Genomic DNA, 19344 nt, shown 5'->3' on the forward strand with positions numbered 1-19344 from the left:
TTATCCCTACTTTTTCTTGTATTTTGAACATAAAGGAATGCTATTGCTGTATTTGTCTAATGCTTTTTCTACATCTATCAAGATGATCATGTGGTTCTCATCTTTAAGCCTATTGATGTGATGGATTATGTTTATTGATTTCCTTATGTTGAACAAACCTTGTATCCTGGGGATGAATCCCACTTAATCATGGTGCACAATCTTTTTGTTATGTTTTTGTATCCGATTTGCCAGAATTTTATTAATGATTTTTTGCATCTATATTCATTAGAGATATTGGTCTCAAGTTTTCTTTCTTTGAGGTGTCTTTGTCTGGTTTTGGAATCAGGATGATATTGGTCTTGTAGAATGAATTTGGAAGTACTCCCTTTTTCTATTTCCTGAAATATATTAAAGAGTATTGGAATTAGTTCTTCTTGAAAGGTCTTATAAAACTCGGCTGCATATCCATCTGGTCCTGGGCTTTTCTTGGTTGGTAATCTTTTGATGGCTTCTTCTATTTGCTCGCTTGATATTGGTCTGTTTAAGTTGTGTATATCTTCCTGACTCAATCTAGGCAGATCATATAACTTAAAGATTTATTGATGCCTTTACTATCTTCTATTTATTAGAATATAAGGTTTCAAAATAATTTCTAATTATCTTCTGTATTTCTGTAGTGTCTGTTGTGATATTGCCTTTTTCATCCCATATACTAGTAATTTGAGTTCTCTCTCTTCTTCTCTTCATTAGCACGGCTAAGGGTCTGTCAATCTTATTTATTTTTTCAAAGAACCAATTTTAGTTTTGTCAATTTTTTCAATTGTTTCTTTTGTTTCAATTTCATTGATTTCAGCTCTTATTTTAATTATTTATTGCCTTCTACTGCATTTGCTGCTGATTTGTTCTTTTTATAGGGCTTTGAGATGTAGTGTGAGATCATTTATTTGTTGGCTTTTTCTTCTTTTAAGAAATGAACTCTATGCAATAAATTTTCCTCTTAGTATTGCTTTCATAGTGTCCCAGAGATATCAATATATTGTGTCTGAGTTTTCATTTACCTCTAAGAATTTTTAAAATTTTTTTCTTGATGTCTTATGTAACCCATTGTTTATTCAGAAGCATATTGTTCATTCCCCATGTGATGTAGGAATTTTTCTTTCTTATTTTATTATTGATTTCAAATTTCATTCCATTGTGATCAGACAAAATGCATGATAGTATCTCTACTTCTTTGTATTTCCTATGACATAATATGTTGCCCTGTGACATAATATATGGTATACTTTTGAGAAGGATCCATGTGCTTCTTAGAAAAAATGTATCTTCTTGATGTTGGTTGATATATACTATATATTTCAATTAAGTATAATTTATTAATTGTCTTATTGAGTTCTATAGTTTCTTTATTCAACTTTTGTTTGGAAGATCTGTTCAGTTGTGAGATACTTGTGTTGGATTATTGTGTTGTGTTTTATTTGACTCTTGAACTTGAGATGGGTTTCTTTGATGAACATAGCTGCACCATTGTTTGGGGCATATATATATTAATGATTGTTATGTCTTGTTGGCATATGGTTCCCTAGAGCAGTATGTATTGTCCATCTTTATCCGTTTTGATTAACTTTGGCTTGAAGTCTATTTTATTTGATATGTGTATGGACACCCTTGCTTGCTTCTGATGTCCATGTGAGTGGTATGATTTTTCCCAACCTTTCACCTTCAGTCTGTGTATATCTTTTACTATCAAATAAGTCTCCTGTAGGCAGCATATTGTTGGATCTTTTTTTTTAATCCAGTCTACAAACCTATGTCTTTTGATTCGTGAGTTTAAGCCAATAACATTTAGGGTTACTATTGAGATATGGTTTGTATTTCTAGCCATATTTGTTTATTTTGTTATTTAATGTGATATGTTTTCCCTCTTTGATTAATTTTTCCTTTACTGTACAACTTCCCACTGTTGGTTTTCATTGTTAATTTTCATTTCCTCTTCATGAAATATTTTGACAAGGATGTTTTGAAGTGCTGGTTTTCTACCTGCAAATTCTTTTAACTTTTGTTTATCATGGAAATTTTTTATTTCATCTTCAAACCCGAAGCTTAATTTTGCTGGATACAAGATTCTTGGTTGGAACCCATTATCTTTCAGCATTTGAAATATGTTGTTCCAGGATCTTCTAGGTTTCAGAAGATCATCCATTCACCTAGTTGGTTTACCTCTAAATGTAATCTGCTTCCTTTCCTTGTGACTTTTAAAATTCTCTCTTGTTCTGTATGTTGGGCATCTCCATTACAATGTGTCTTGGTGTGGATCTCTTGTGATTTTGCACATTTGGCATTCTGAAGGCTTCTAGGATTTAAATTTCTGTTTCATTCTTTATGTCTGGCAAATTTTCTAATATTATTTCAGTGAACAGATTGCTCAATCTTTTGGTTTGGACCTCTATATCTTGCTATATCCCATTAACTCTTAAATTTGGTCTTTTTATGCTATCCCACATTTCTTGGATATTCTGCTCATGGTTTCTTACCAATCTCACTGTGCTGTCTACACTCTTTGTGATGATATACTTTGTCTTTGTTGTCTGATGTTCTATCTTCTAAGTGTTCTACTCTGCTGGTGATACTCTCATTTGAGTTTTTAATTTGGTTTATTTTTTCCTTTATTTCCAGGATTTCTGTGTTTTGTTTTTTGTTTTTTTGTTTTTGTATAACCTCTATCTCCCTGTAGAGTTGATCTTTTGCTTCTTGGATTTGTTTATATAAATCCATTGTCAAGGTGATCTTTTATTGTCTTCATTTGCTGTCTAAAGTCTTTCTTGAGACTTTAGATAATCTGAACCATGTATATCCTGAAATCTTTATCTGACATTCCTTCTGCTGCAGATATTACCTCTTCTAATGTTGAACTGCTCTACATCATTTATGTTCCTTTTTTTCCTTGTATTTTTATGCTGCTCATGTTTCTTTCCAGCTCTGTGTGACTGTTGCTTTAATGTTTTCCCCCTATGTATTTATATTGCTCTTGTATAGTTCCAAAATCTCTCTGGTCAGCCACAAAACTGCACTGGTAGCCACACCCACTGATAGATGGTGAGTAAGGTTTTCCAAGATGGATTCCATCTGTTTCCTGGGTAGGGTGTTTGGTGAGGTGGGGGGTGCTGGGGTGACCTTGTGCTGTTTTCAGAGCTCTGACTGGTGACCCACAAGCAAAGCCTCTGCATTCTGTGCCACCTTCCATCTGTACCAACCACACAGCAAGTGGGACGGCCTTCCATGTGTGCCAACCGCGCCGCCCTTTATTTTATTTTTATGTGGTTTCGGAGATTAAACCTAGTGCCTCACACATGCTAGGCAAGTGCCGTACCACTGAGATACAATCCTGGCCCCACAAAAAAACCGTTTTTTTTTTAAATGAACACATAATTATTGCGAGGAATTTTCTTTCTTTTGATTCATTACTTTTGGAAACAAAGTGACCCTCCTATTTTAGACAACCAATAGCTAGTGTCAGTAAAATTGCTATCAAATTGAGAACTCCAGCATTCAAACTGTATTTCTCAACACATTCCAGTACTTTAAAAATTTTAATGGAAATCATACATTTTTTCATGATAAGAGTCATATATGAGCAAGACAAGCCACACTCTTAGTCAGATTTGGAATTGTTTAAGATGCTTGAAAACTGAGTAGCTTAAGTGTCTGGAATCAGACACTTGACTTAGTAGCTTAAGTGTCTGGAACCAGAACTGGGTTCAGAACTCAGTTCCATAATTTCTGGGTGAACTTAGATAAAATAGATATTTTTCCCTATACTAGGTAGGTAAAATAGAACTTACCTAATAAGGCTTTTGGGAAGATTAAAGCAGATAATATGTAAAACATCGAGTATAGGTAATTCACTTTTGATGACATAATAGGAAGTTTTAGAAGCTTTGGAAGAAAAATTATAACACAGAAAAATTATAACACAGAATCCTGGATGTGAATCTTTCAGCTAATAACAAGATGTTAATCTGGACTGTGCAGAGCCTTGAGTACCTGGAGTTGGTTTAGGAGCTCTGAGAATTTGAGGCCCTGCCCAACACAACCAGGAAACTTCTTTCATCTATGTTTGTAGTTATAGCAGTGCACTTACTATCAATAGAAGTATCCACTGCTATTGAAAAATAGGTTCATAACCATTGATTTAGAGAGGTTAAAATGTGTATCTGATGTAACCTGAATAGAGTTTATCTATTGATGTCTTTTCACTCTTTTCTTATTGTCTGGGTGGAGATATTTACTTAGGGACCCTATAATCTTTCATTAAAAAGTGAAAAAGCAAAGGTTCCATCATAAATGGCATTTTTATGAATTCATAATACATTTGCATTTCATTAAACATTTGTCAATATTAGTTACTGAGTTCTCACTCTGTCCCATTGAAGTTAACCAAATGACAATTAGCTTTGAAAAAGAATCCTGCATAATATGGTGATGGGAAGATAAAGAAATTACCTATGCCTCTGACTTGCCATACTGTGACAGGAGGAATGACTGTCACCTGTGATGCATTTGACTTATTCTCAGAAAACATTTTCTGGAATCAATACTGAGGTCTTTAGCATAAACCAATTAATTTTGTTGTTATTGCTCACTCACCCAAGTTAGATATCAGACTTCACCAAGGGCAGGTCTGTATTTAGGCATTTACTTATTCTCCAAGGAGGTAGAAAACAGCTACACTGGCTATGGTTTCTAGAATTGGGGTAAGCAAGAGGATAAGCATGATACTGTCAAACACACAGCATCTGGTGTCCCATTTGATCTACCTTTCTTCTTTCCTTCCGTCTTCCTTCTGTTCTTCTTTTGTTTCTTTCTTTCTTCCTACCTATTTTCTCCTTCCTTACTTCCTCTTTTCTCCTTCCTTCCTACCTATTTTCTCCTTTCTTTCTATTTCTTTCCTCCTTCCTTCCCTCCAACCTTTATCTTCCTTCCTTCCTTCCTTCCTTCCTTCCTTCCTTCCTTCCTTCCTTCCTTCCTTCCTTCCCCTTGATGACTTCATCTGGCTTATACTCTAATAAGAACTTCTTAGGTTGGGGATGTAGCTTAGTAGTAGAATTCTTGCTTAGTTTTTGAAATGTTCTATTTTCAATCCCTACCATTGCAAAAGTTCCCAAACTCATTGTTTATAATAACTTTTGTACTTTATCTTCCCCCACAGTTTTAGTGGTTGAAGCAAGGGCCTTATGTGTACTAGGTAAATAGTCTACCTAGCTATACCCCTATCTGCAACATTATTCCTTTAAGTGACAGAATTCAAACCTAAGCAATCCGTCTTCAGAATCCACCAGCCTAACCATGACTCTTTATTGCATTAAGTGTCATTTTGTAGAGAGAAAAAAAAGTTGATTATAAGCCACAGGCTGGTGACTACCCTAAATCAAAGGCTTTGTTGTATTATGCAGACAACCCTAAGGGAGTCACACAGGACTTGGGGTTCAGTCTCTGAAAATGAAGCACCTGTATCTCAGACAAAGCTCTATTTGTACATATTTTATTCAAGAACCTTGAGGAAAAAATGATTATTTTAGGCATAAATGCTTTCCTTTCTCTCCTAACCACAAAGCATCTTTTTAAAAAAAGTTTTATTTGGAAATGATTTTAATCTTATACAAATGAATTGAAAAATAGCATAAAGCACATATAGATGGAGATTCTACTGAACACCATCTACAGCTAACATCTTACTCAGTTGCTTGATCATTTATAAACCCTCTCTTTCTCTCTCCCTGCATATGCAAACACATTATTTCTATCTAACATACGCACATATGCATGTATAATGTGTATGCAGTATGAAATATTTATAGCACATATACATAACCATGCATAACTATGTATATGCATAATAGTGTGTTTTTACTAAAGTGTTTGAGAACAAATTTTCTACATGGCCAAATGACATCTTAAATGCATGATATTTATTCACTTAAGAGATCTTGAGAAACAAAATATGAAAGTGAGTATTTTAAAATATGGATCTAAAATATGCCTGCCACATTTTAGTAATAATAATAATAATAATAATAATAATAATAATAATAACAACAATTCACAGATATTGATACAATGATCAGCATCTCTAATGCTGAAAGGATGATGTTGAACTCCAAGTGTTCAAGTAGCTGTCCCACAGGACAAGCTCATCCTTGCCTTCTATTTGACTGACTTCAAAATACATGCTGCTCTCACTAAACCCAGTTGCCTCTCAATAAATATGTGCAAACCCATGAATTTTAAATGAGTTAATAAGCAAACACAATGCAATTGTCAGTAGCCTAACTGACCCGTGTGCCTGAGTATGTGCATGTGTGCTTATATGTGTGGGGGTGGTGTCTGTGTATTTTTTGCTTTCAATTTAATGTTCCAAACTTGGATATGTTTAATCTTAAAAACTGGAAAGAATAGTACAATGTATATCTGTGAGTCACCACTTAGATCCAAAAGCTATTAATATTATATTATTTCTGGTGACATTAATTTAATAATATTATTTAATATACATGTTATGTGTAATATGCTTGATATTTTATGATTTTTCACTAGGTTATTTGGGAAGAAATAAAACCTGAGTTTCTCATCTTGTTTTCTTGGACTTATATTCAAGAATGACTGCCAGCTTACAGGTGCTTCTACACTACACAATACTATTATGGTAACACAAAAGCTATAAGAGCATCTTTGTAAAAAGGAAAAGAATCACAGCAGCTAAATCCTATCCAGGAAATGTTGCAAGTAGCATGGGAATTTGAATGATGGACATGACATTCAAGTCATCCAATGGTAGGGGCCTAAGACTGGGACCACTTGAGGGAAGATTAACTTTGCCAACTTTGTTTCTGCTCTGAGGATTTGTTAGTTCATTTGTTCTACAACATCAACATGGTTATAGATGTTGTATATAATCAACATCTATTGATTATATACAACATAATATATAATACATTATACATGATTATATATAATTATGTATATTATATATTATACATGATTATATAAATTTATAGTACAATTCCAATCCTTAAGAACCTGAGACTACTGATGAAACACGTCAGTAAATAATGAAAGAAACAGTCCTCTGGTGATCCAACCAGTTGAATCAATCTAAAAGGAATGAACTGATAACATCCAGGAGACAGTGGGCATTTGCAATGATTTTAATAAATGCCATATATGTGTATATCAACACTGCAAGTAAATTAAAATCATGATTACATTACATATGATATTAGATTTAATGTATTCTTCCTCACCTAATATTCTGTCAACAGTTTCTCATGTAATTGAAATTCATTGGATATTTTATTTTTACTGACTGTGTAGTATTTCTTAGTATGAATTTATAATACTGATTTAATTGTTTCCCTTTCATGTAATTTACACCAAATTTGTCAGTGTCATACTCATTTATTCATGAATGTAGCCAATTCCAAATTTGGCTGAAAATTCTTATATTGACAGCCAATGCATCAAATTAACATGTCCTGAGAAGAAGAGAAAGCATGTAAAATTTCTCATAGTGAGATGCAATTACTGTAACTGACACATGGAACTTGTATCTCATCTCCCATGGTAGCTATGGAAATTGAGGGTCAAACTATGAAAGGCAAATGTCCAAGATTATGCAATTTGTCAATGGAAGAAATGTTATTTACACCAAAGACTGTTGTACAACAATACCCACAGGGTGCCTTGTGTGTGTGTGTTTGTGTGATTTTTGTTCTCACTGAGGAGATTTTAATGGGTAACTTGGTTTCATGATTTTGTGGGAAATCCTACAATGCAGTCTTAGATTTCTTACCCCTGATATTTCAGTCCCACTGACTCGCACATGCAGGCAACATATGTATTGGCATACGCACATGCACATGAGAAGGGTGTGAGAATCTCAGGGCTTATCTTTGGAAATGTCAGTGGCTTTGAAGGGAAGCAACCAAAGTCTACTATCTTGTGCTGTCCCTGTTGCTGTTGCCACAGCATGGTAATGTTGAAGTACAGGCAGACCGGCTGCCCAGTGCTGTCTCCTTTGTCCTCATAACTGGACACTGACCTGCCAACCTCAATATCCTCTCCCTAAGTGCCCTGTTGGCCTGGAAGTATGATATGATCCCTGATCCCTGATTGCTCTCTGGCTTAGTTCCTCCATTCAAATAGCTCTGTTCATAGGGCAGACTCTCCGATATTCATTACACATGCAAGACACATAGGTCCTTGAGCTGCCTGACTCAAGTGTGCAGTCTATTGGACTTTACATACCTGTGGTCTAAGCTCACCTCTCCTTGCTGGTAATGCAGCTTCTTGAGTTTACACTACTGTTGGGGTGACCTGCTAAAGATAGCCCTATCTACATTTTTACTCCTTCAGTCAAAGACAAAAAGGTGTCATTTTTGCTCTTGGCTGTATGGAGGAGCTGGTTTACTAATCCAAAAGGAAGGGGCAATGGAGATTATTCCTTCTAACATCACTCTCGGAAAAGGGATAAAGGACTTTGTTTTTAAAGTCTGAGACTTTTTTGTTGTTGTTGTTTTTTCTCTCTCAGACAGGAGACAATCATTTTCTTTGTGCCTCAAAATTTCAGGGCCTTCTAGGAAATCACATTTTCTTTTGGAGAGAAGGAAATGCTTTTCAGAGGTTAAAGAGAAAAGCAGCTGATTCTCCAGTTATTTCTAACTGTAGAGGGAAGAGTGAAGGTGAGTGAGTATTGTTACAGGCAGGTGGCATGTGAGTTCTAGCACAGTATTATGCCAGTACTGTGGCAGGGAACACTGGTGCAGAGGCCTAAATGCTGTAGCTGGGGTGCTTGGTGCACGAACTTCTAAGCAGAGGAGGTGGCTTTCAAAGAACCTGGCTGACCTGAGGATATAGCTGGAGATGGTTCTGTTTGGTTGGGATTAGAAGAGCAGGTTGAAAGAACAGACTAAGAAGGAGCAGTAACACCCATGGGAGCTGTTACCCAGGTCTTCCTTTGTTAGAAACGGATCTTTATAAAAAATCAGTTTGGGGATTAAGGAAGATACTCTGTTTCTTTGACTATGTAAGGGAGCATGGAAGAATCCCTGAGAGTTTAAGAACGGATTTACTGCCAAACTGGCATTTGGATGCCAAATCAGATTAAACTTAATGGGGAGACTTTAAGCCATGTGAGACTGCACCCAGATGTTGAGGAATACTTTATAGTATTACCCAAATACCTAGAGTTGTCCATCCAGCTTCACACCTTCCACTATGTAGATCAGGTTCCACAGTTTCATAGAAGCAAGTCTAATATTTTCAACCTCAGGATCTCTGAGACTCAGAGCTATACAGAAACCCTTTCCTGACTCAGGTCAGCTTCTTCTTCCATCTCCTTTGTAGGAGATATTTGTTCAAAAGAAATGTGTGCCTGGTTTTGTACACTAATCAAGTTTCATCCAGGTTTTACTATATGTATGTGTCATGTTTCGGCTATTGTATTGCAGGAACACAATTAGTCTTGTGGAATAGTAGCTCCATTCCTGATCCTCAATTTATAAATACCTTTTCCTTGACCATTGGTAGAATACTAGCAGAACTGATGTAAGGAATCATTTGGAAATAGCCTGTTACTCTGTGCTCATGTGGAAATGCCAGGTCCTTTCCTATCTTCTCAACTCAACCTCTTCCACTCTACTCTGTCTTCTAAACCTAGCAGGAATATGTCTTGCTTGGTTATCCTAGGCTTCTTGGGGAGTTGTTGTTGTTCTTTTTCTTCTTCTTCTCCTCTCCCGTCCTCCTTCTCCTCACCCTCCTTTTTATTTGCAGTTGGGATATTGCTGTTTTTCCCAGGTGGTCTTGAACTCGTGATCCACCTTCCTTAGCCTCCCAAGTAGCTGGGACTGCAGGCTTGCACCACAGTGCCTGGCTGGGGAGTTTCTTTTTATCTTTCATCATGCATGATTCTTGTAGATAGGATGGAATCATTTTTTCTGGTCCTTACCATTTAAATTTTTATTTCTTATTTTATAACATAACCCCTCATTTATTTCATTGTCCTTCTCCTGTACAATATTTCTCAGTACACATTCCCTCTGACTTGTACACTCTCTGTTTTGGAGCTTAGACATGGGGATGAAATCTGCCTAGATTTAATTCTTTTTTGCTGGGTCTCTGGTTTTCAATTACTTTAGGAGAATAACACCATTCCCAATTCATTTTGTTTGGCCTTATGATCTTTTGGACTTTTGATTTTGACTTCCTGTCTTTGTTCTTGTATGCTACCTGGCTAATGCTTTAGTGGAGGCTAGTATAATTAGTAGCCTCCCTTGTCAATGGTGCTCGGGGAAATACAATCATATTCTATAAGAAGCATCATAGTATGGTGTTTGAACTCAAGCATTTAAGGACATCTCTCATAGGGAGCTTTTAGCTCCTTGGCATCATCACAACATGGAGAGTTGTTCTCCAAGACTGAAAAGAGGCTGAGTAGAGCCATGATTTTTTACCTTGAGTGTTCCGATTATTGGCAAGATGTGCAGTCTTGTACACCTCTGTTGTACCTTTCAAAATGGTCCAGAGGAAGGAAGTAAAAATCCCAGGGCATATCAAATGATGAACAAGAAATATACCAAAGAAGATACAGAACTGTCCAGCACAAATCATTGTTACTTCAGGACATCATCACTAACTCATTGTTTAATTAGTATTTATAGAAGGCTACAATCATTCACTGCCTAAAATGTAGATTCAGTCATTCTCAATAGATCCTGGGGCATCTTAGTAGAATACTTCTTCCTGTCAGAATGGACGAATCCAAATCTATCACCCATGCTCAGTATCCCATCCTATACCCTCCCTCGGAGAAGACTTGTTATTGATTACTTTCTCCCTTCTGTATCTTTGACCCTGCTTTTCCTGAGCTCTTTCCTGACAGCATTAAACATGTTACAGCCTCTTACAATATCTTAAAATCTATTATTTGCCAAATAATTTTCACAATCTTTTCTTATAACTAGACCACTGACCAGTGGTCTTCTGAATGAAAAAAAAAAAAACTGCTTGTAACCTCAGAAATATTAACAAATTTAAATGTTAGGATCATAGTGCAATTCTGCAACCAAAGCTCATCTGCTTTTAAAACAAAATTAGGACTACTCCTCATATGCCTCAATAGCCTGTTGCTTCCATCATTCACAGAAGTCCAGACCTCTTCGTGCATTTACTACCACCTAAAATCCTCTTAATGTTATTCTCTGTGTACCAGATCTGTTTCAATTCTACAACCTTCCCCTATGTTTCTTTTACTATACCTTCTGGAATTCCTTCTTTATGATTGGCCAATAGCCTGATGTATTTGTCAACTTGGATTGCTATAAAAATACCATAGATTGGGTGGTATGAACAATGCACTTCTATTTCTTACAGTTCTGGAGTCTGTGAATTCCAAGATAAAGGTGCTGATAGATTTTTTTTTTTTTGTAGTGACGTCTCTCTTCCTGGTATATCAATGGTGACTTCTCACTGTGTCTTCACACAGTAGAGACAAAGTGAGCTCCAATCTCTTCCTCTTCTTACAATTCCACTAGTTTCATCATGGAGTCTTACCCTTATGATCCTATCTAAACCCAATTACTTCCCAAAAGACCCATTTGAAAATATTATAACATTAGGGGTTAGGCTTCAACCTAGGAATTTTAGGAGTAGAAAATATTCAGTGTATAGCATTATGTTCTGCCCCTCATAACTGGGACTCTTGTATACAAAACTCATTAATTCCATCTAAATAGCCCTCAACTTCTTAATGCTCCAGAATTGACTCTAAAACATAATACTCAAAGTCTTATTGAAATATCAATATCAGACATGGGTAATAATTGAGTTATAATAAAATCCATCTTTCCAACTGTAAAACTGTGAATCTAGATAAGATACATGATTCCAAATTACAATAGTGAGACAGCTAGAGGATAAACATTCCCATTTTAAAAGAGAAATAGGGAATAGGTGTAGCCTAGTCTCAAACAAGTCTCAAACTTAGCAAGGCAAATGCCATTACCTCTTAAGACTGAAGAATAATCATCTTTGGTTTTATGTGCTGCCTTCTGGACCCAAGGGCACATTGTTATTTTCTTTTATTTTTTTATTTGTTCATTTTAGATATATATGACAGTAGAATATATTTTAGCATATTCTACATACCTGGAATATAACTTTCCATTCTTTTAGTTGTACATGATATGGAATTACACTAGTTGTGTATTCATATTTGAATATAGGAAGGTTATGCCCAATTTATCCTACTGTCTTTCTAATTCCCATCTCCTCTCCTTTCAATTCATTTCCCTTTGTCTAATCGAATGAATTTCTATTTTGGCACAGTGTTCTTATCTTCCGGATCCATGTGGACTGCTGTCTGGACTCTATAGCCCTGCTAAATGAGGGTTGTGTTCCCATGACTTCTGGTGATCATGGTCTGGACTATTGAAAGTGGAACCTGTAGGGTTCCCTCTTTTCTGCCACACTTTTAAACCAAGGATTAAGTAGCCCTGGTGATTTTTATTTTCAGGCTCATTGTTCCCATGTTTGAGGAATAGTGTGTCAGTAGCCAGATAGCTTTTCTGGCCTGGTCCTGGCGAACTTAAGAAGTTGACAGCCCTCCTTTGTTTCTTTACATTGATCCTGCATCCTCACCTCTCCTTTTGCCATTTTTTATTTACTTAGGACCTTTAACAGAAACATGGTGATCCTTAATGACACTGATTCCTCTGAAGCCTTCAGTTGGAAGCATTGTTCCCTATCATCTGCCACATATTTGAAAGCCAGGTAGTGATGTAGGTGTCTCCTTAATTCTCACCATCATACCAACACTTATAAACCAGTAGCTTATCACCTTCTTTTTCAAGATTTCATGCTCACAGTATCCAATTGCCCATCATGATATGATGAATCCCAGTAAGTGAAACAGATAGCAAATTCACAGGAGGAAAAATCAAATAATGTTTTAAAAAGAGAGTATTTGCAAAAATACATAAAGAGAAGGACATAAAAAGACCAGTAGGAATAGTGGAGAAAACTGGACTAGTTACAGTGATCCCCTCAAGGGAGCACTAGGGGGTAAGTTGACATCAGATACCATAACAAGAGACTCATAGTGTATTGACTGCTTTAAAGTGATCAGTGACCTTCAGCCAAGGGATACAGCTTCATGCCATCTGAGGAGTAAGTATGCAGACACTCCTCCTCCAATCTACTGAGAAGCGTCCTACTGACTGGATCCTGCCAGAAACTACAGAATAAGGGATTCCCTTGAAGTATTCCAGATGGAAGTCTTTGGGTGCCAGAGGATGTACAGAGCTTATTTGAGGGACACATAGACATGATCCAGGACAATCATTCTCTTCTCTCCCTTACCGCTGAAGTTGGCTGATCTCTTGTTCTCTTATTCTGTGAAAGCTTTTTTAAATCATAGCCTTAATCTTGTCCACACCTTGTAAATCCTTCTTAGTAACCTCAGCATCTAAGTATGTGTCCTACCCAATATGCTGGCCTCTTGGTTCTTTGACCATTATCTCTTCAATGGCCCCTTTCTTCACTCCCCACAAGGCTTACACACCCATAGTCCACCCTGGAACTTGTTACTGAAGGCAGCAATGGCTTCCACCTTTTTTCCTAGCAGCTCATGGGCTCAAATAATCCTACTGAAAAAAAATTTTCTTCTTTGCACCATTAATCTTCTAAATAATCTACCTCAATGCATTTTCACTAACAGCCCCTTTTTTGCTGACTTTTTTGCTAGCACAATTCAGAACCTAAGGCTGCTTATTATTATTTCTCTCTTGATGTTCTTATACCTTGTATTCTCCTTCTGTTTTTTTTTTCATGGTGATACCTGATTCAGTGATGATTCAACCATCCAGCCACATGTTCTGAGCTTTCATGCAGATAGCTGAACATAGCAAAGGGCACAGCTGAACATAGCAAGGGATATGTAATGCAGCCAGGCAGGCTGGTTTCACTTAAGGACATTGTCTAAGACTCAAAGGAGCTATCCAGTTCTGCCTGGCCACTAGTCTGGATTTCTCTTATGAGTTGCCTTCCTCACTCTTTAAATTAACTGTTTTGTACATTTTTTTGTTTCCCCCAAACTTTTCATTCCCCATTCCTGTACTTTCACATAAACATTGTACTTACACTTAAACATTGACATGATCAGTTTGAAATTTCTTCAGCCTTTCACTTCCAAATCCAGAAACCTACTTATGGCTAATCTCATGTCTTTCCCATTAAAATGATAAAACCTCTTTTTAAAGCGAATCATTCCATGAAGCAGTTCTAATATCTGTATCTACAAAACACTCTTATATTTAGTTTTATGATATAATTTTTCTCTGTATCTTTTCCTTCCTGAAGGCTTAAATGCCCAGCTTATTTATAAGAATCCATAGGCCTTTCCATCACGTAAGTGGTATTAGTTGAGATATACTAGCCTTGCTCATCTTCCCCCAAACATTAAAAACAATGGATCTATAAAACCTAAACTATCTCTCTTGCTTTGTAGCATTCCTGGGAGAATTGTGATTCTCAAACTTCATGCAGAATAAGAGGAGTTGGAAACAAAAAGTCTAATTGCTGGTTTTCTTTTAGGTTATCAAAAACATTTCTCTAAATGGATTCTAGAAAACATCTTTTTTAAAAAAATTTCTCAACCTGTGATCTTTTCAAACACACAAGAAAATATTCTTGGCAGCAATACTACTTCATGAGCTGATCAACTTCAGTATGAAATCTGGGGACCAATTATGGAACTCTGTTTCATACAGTAAATTCTTGCTTCTCTCCATCTTGATTCAATTACTCTTCACTCATATCATGGTCATGTTTTAAAGATCTTGTTTTTCTAAATTAGATATACTTGGATTGTTTGTATGCTTGATTTTATAATCATTGGCCTCCTGTACTCTAAGCTTTTTATGAATGAGAATAAAAATGTTTGGAAATCCATGTGTTAGGATATTAGGGGCAATAAACCTTCCAGGAATAAATATGGTTTTTATTTTACATCATCTTTCTCTGAATCCATGCCATGGAGATATATATTTTCAAGTCTATTTTTTATCTAGTTTAAAAATGATTCCTTTAGTATCTTAATATAAAATTTGTATTGGCAATGTGAAATTTCCTAAAATAATAAAAACATAAAATTTTCATGAATATTCTACTTTATATGATGTCTTGTTTAGTAAATTCGAATTTATTTTTATTCACTGTTTTGTTTTTTTCCTCAGTCTGCAAAAAAAGAAATACAGGGCTCGCATTTTTCCTATGAGAAACAGTTATGAAAGGTTCATTTGTCAATCATCTTTGGTATGAAAAAAGTTGGGAGATTTCTTTAGAAAGCATATGAAAGTGAAGGTATTAAGGATATGTAGGAAGAAGATAATGCTATTAAGAGTACAGCATCATGGGCTGAAATGTAGCTCAGTGGTAGAGGAGGTACTCTGCTATTGGTTTTTGATTCCTAGTACTGTGGGAAAAAATATTATGACAAAATATTTTAGTTTTTTGTGATTTTGGTTCACTTTAATTTTTTTTCTTTTTAAACAATTTATGATAGTTGTACATATTTATGTGATTTAGTGTTGATAATCAGTACATATTTACAGTGTGCAATGATCAAATGAGAGTAATTATCTTTTTATCTACTTACATATGTATAATTTCTTTATAGTCTGAAACTTTAATCTCTTCTAATTCTTCAAAAATATATGATAGATAGTTATAAATTAGTTTCACTAAATTAATATGATATCTTAGAACTTACCTAACTGTTCTTTGGTACTGGTTTCTGAGGCCCTTCTAGCTCTCCCCACCTTTTCTAACCTCTACTAATATTATTCCATTCTCTTCTCTGATATCAACTTTTTGGGGTTCCACATGAGAGAACATGCAGCATTTGTCTTCATATAATTGAATTGAACTTAAGATAATTTTCTTTTCTTCTATCCATTTTGCTACATATGACAAAAATTTCATTCTTTTATGGTCTAATAGTAGTATACATATACCACTGTTTTAGTCAGGTTTTTCATCACTGTCACCTGACAAGAACAATTATAGAGGAGGAAAATTTGTTTGGAACTCAGGTTTCAGAGGTCTCAGACCATAGATGGCTGGCTCTATTGCTTTGGGTCCAAGGTGAGGGAGAACATCATGGTAGAAGAGTGTGGTGGGGGAAGCAGCTTAGGACATGATCACCACAACTCAGGGATAAGGACAAAATAGAAACCTCACAGGTGCTGGGAGCCATCAGCCAAGTAGGTATGACAAATTCCTTGCCAGCTTACTCCCATGCTGTCTAGTGGAAGGACTTCTGAAAGGTGACCTTGCTCAAGGACCAGGGCAGGATCCGTGTTTAGGGTGTTCCCCCTTTAGAATAGGGCAGTTTAGCATAATAGGAGATTAGGGTGTTCCCCCTTTAGAATAGGGCGTATCCTGCTGCTGAGTTCCTCTTGAGTGCTTAGGGTCAGACAGTATATTTTGGGAGACAGAAGCCCATGCAGAGAGGAATTGGGCAGAGTGGATTTGGGCAGAGAACGTGGATTCCCCCAGAGCGTGTTTGTAGACGGCCAGTGTGAGTTCGGGAATAAAGAATTGCTGTTTGAATCTACAAGCTGTGTGGAGACTCGTGATTTGTGCCCAGCCAGAGACTGCGGCACACAGGCATAACCATAGAGACTACCTTTTCAATCCACCCTGTACCTGCCTGCAGTTACCAGTTAATCCACTCAAATGGATTAATGCGCTCATTATGTCAAAACCCAATTATTTCACCTCTATACTTTCTTTCACTATCTCACACTTGAGCTTTTTGGGTACACCTCATATTTAAACCAAAATAATCACATTTTCCTTATCTATTATCTTTTGAGGGATACTTTGTTTGATTCCATACCTTGGCTACTTGTGAATACTGCAGCAATAAACACCAGAGTGCGAATACATTTTGATTGCTGATTTCATGTTCTTTGGATGTACAATCAGAAGCAGGATAGTTGGATCACATAGTGTTTTCTTAGGAACTTCGAGAACTACTGTTCTCGATGGTGGCTGTACTAATTTACAGTCCCAATAATAGTGCATGAGAGTTTCTTTTCTTCATATCCTCAACAGTATTTATTTTTTATTGTATTGATAATAGCCATTTAAAGTGCAGAGAGATGTATCTCATTGTAGTTTGATTGATGAGATGTATCTCATTGCAGTTTCCTTGATGGCTAGTAATGTTGAACATTTGATCAGATACTTGTTAGTTGCTTGTATATAGGCCATCTCTTTACTCTGCTGATTATTTTTCAATACAAGATTTTTAGTTTGGTATAATTCCATTTGTTTATTTTTGCTTTTGTTGCCTCTTCTTTGGGGGTTTAACAAAAAAATCATTGCCTACTTGTCTCAACGTTTTCTCTTTTAGTGGTCTCATAGTTTCTTACACTTAGGTCTTTGATCCATTTTGTGTATGTTTTTGCATATGATGTAGACAGAGGTCTACTTTTAATCTTCTACATATGGATATCCAGTTTTTCAATGATCTTTTATTGAAAGGCTGTCTTTTCTTCAATATGTGTTTTTGGTGCTTTGTTAACAATCCTTTGGCTATAGAAAGTGGATTTATTCCTGAGTTTTCTATTCTGCTCCATTCCTCTGTGTGGTTTTGAAGGCAGTACCATGCTGTTTCTGTTACTCCAGTCCTCTAATGTGTGTTGAGAACAGGTATTGTGCTGCTTCCAGATTTCTTATTTTTGCTCAAGATGGCCTGAAGTATTTGGGAGGCTTTGTGGTTCCATATATATTTTAGGATTTTTTTGTAGTTGTTGTTTCTGTGAAGAATGCCATTGGTGTTTTGATGAGAAATGTCATTAAGAAATATTAATTTGGGACTGAGGATGTGGCTCAAGCGGTAGCATGCTCACCTGGCATGTGCAGGGCACTGGGTTCGACCCTCAGCACCACATAAAAATAAAATAAAGATGTTGTGTCCACCGAAAACTAAAAAAAAAATATTAAAAATTTCTTTCTCTCTTAAAAAAATAAATATTCATTTGCGTTTTTACATGGGTATCATCATTTTTCTTATTGGACTCAATGAACTATACCTTTGAGATTTCACACAGGGAGAAATAATCTTGGATTTTATACAGGTAAGGCTTTGGTATTTAATAACAGAAGAAATGTATCTATGATTTTGGAAACAAATTAACTATTTTCATTTTTAAGATATGACAAAAACATTTTGATTTTTTCTATTTAAAAAATACAGAAATAAACAGTTGTTTGTGAAATCATGCTTTCTGTGAATTACTTTCTTGACTGAAATTTCAATTTAGAGTAAAAAAAAATTTCAAAGTAAAGAAAAAGTCAAGATTATGGTGGAGAAAAATAAGCAAAAAAAAAAAAAGAAAACAAAAGAAAAGAAAAATCCAAGGTGCTTTTAAATATTCATTTATATATTTATTTATATATGCATTGATTTGTATGTAAAACTGAGACTAAAACCCAGTACCTCACACATGTGAAGCAAGTTCTCTCTTATTGAGCCAAAACCTCATCCCCCTCTTTTTTTACATGTTACATGAGGACAGAAGAAGAGAAATTTCTGTGAGCTTGAAAAATTTTAGTAAAGGTAAATAGCCAATCCTCTTGCTAAAAGTTAGAGAATGAAATTCACATAGAACAGCAAGAAAATGTTTTGATTAATCCAAGGTTATAAGAAGAAAACAAGAAAAATTATAATATTTGAGTTGACATTGAATATGTGCTGGAAAGCTATGGTCAGGAAAGAGGGTATAAACATATGAGTGTGGCTGTACAAACATGTACACAAATATATACATATATGTATATATAAGTGTATATATACACATATATAATCATATATATATATATATATATATATATATATATATATATATATTTATAATTTCTAACCCTATTTCTTAAGGGGTCAAGAAATAATGACCAACCTAGCATTAACAAACATTCATAGATCCCAGATTGTGATCTTAAAGACAATTTACAATTTTAACAAAGAGATTCTTGGAAAATTGACTGAAGATGGGAAATGTATATAATAACCCTGAAATATTTTGATATTCCACATGACAAGAAAGCTATCGAAGAATATTTACTCATGTTAAAAGAGCTCAAAAGGCAAATAAAAACAGGTTTATGCTGATGAAAGCTGGAAGAACTTGAGCTGTAATGAAGACAAAAATTATATTTTGAAACCTACCAAATGCATTTAAATCCACGACTTTCTATTTTCAATATTTTTTATCTCTCTCTATCAAATGAGAGAATATCAAT

This window comes from Callospermophilus lateralis, unplaced genomic scaffold, assembly GCF_048772815.1.
Source record: "Callospermophilus lateralis isolate mCalLat2 unplaced genomic scaffold, mCalLat2.hap1 Scaffold_268, whole genome shotgun sequence".
Classification (NCBI taxonomy): Eukaryota; Metazoa; Chordata; class Mammalia; order Rodentia; family Sciuridae; genus Callospermophilus; species Callospermophilus lateralis.